Raw genomic sequence first — 717 nt, forward strand, 5'->3', positions numbered from 1 at the left:
AGATTGGAGAGAGTTACTTAAAGTGATAACAGTGAATAGGCAATGGGAAACATTCAAGGATCACACGGGGGAACTGCAATACCGGTTTATTCCTGGTTGGCAAAAAAGCAAAAGGGGTAAGAGGGCTAATCCATGGCTTACAAAGGAAATTAGAGATAGTATCTGATCCAAGGAAGAAACATATAGATTAGCAAAGAAAAATAATACGTCTGAGGATTGACAGCAGTTGAGAATTCAGCAAAGACGGATCAAGGGATTGATTAAGAAGGGAAAAATACAGTACGAAAGTAAGTTTGCAGGGAACATAAAGACTGACACTAAGAGTTTCTGTAGGTACGCGAAGAGAACAGATTGGTGAAGACTAATGTAGGACCCCTACAGACAGTAAAGGGGGAATGTTTAATAGGGGACAAAGAAATGGCTGAGCAACTGAATACATACTTTGAGATAACAAGGTGTAGAGCTGGATGAACGCAGCAGGCCAAGCAGCATCATAGGAGCAGGAAGGCTGACGTTTCGTGCCTAGATCCTTCATCAGAAATGGGGGAGGGGAAGGGGGTTCTGAAATAAATAAGGAGAGAGGGGGAGGTGGATAGAAGATGGATAGAGGAGAAGATAGGTGGAGAGGAAACAGACAGGTCAAAGAGGCAGGGATGGAGCCAGTAAAGGTGAGTATAGGTGAGGAGTTAGGGAGGGGATAGGTCAGTCCAGGGAGGA

Source organism: Rhincodon typus, chromosome 5 (genome assembly GCF_021869965.1).
Source record: "Rhincodon typus isolate 14 chromosome 5, sRhiTyp1.1, whole genome shotgun sequence".
Lineage (NCBI taxonomy): Eukaryota > Metazoa > Chordata > Chondrichthyes > Orectolobiformes > Rhincodontidae > Rhincodon > Rhincodon typus.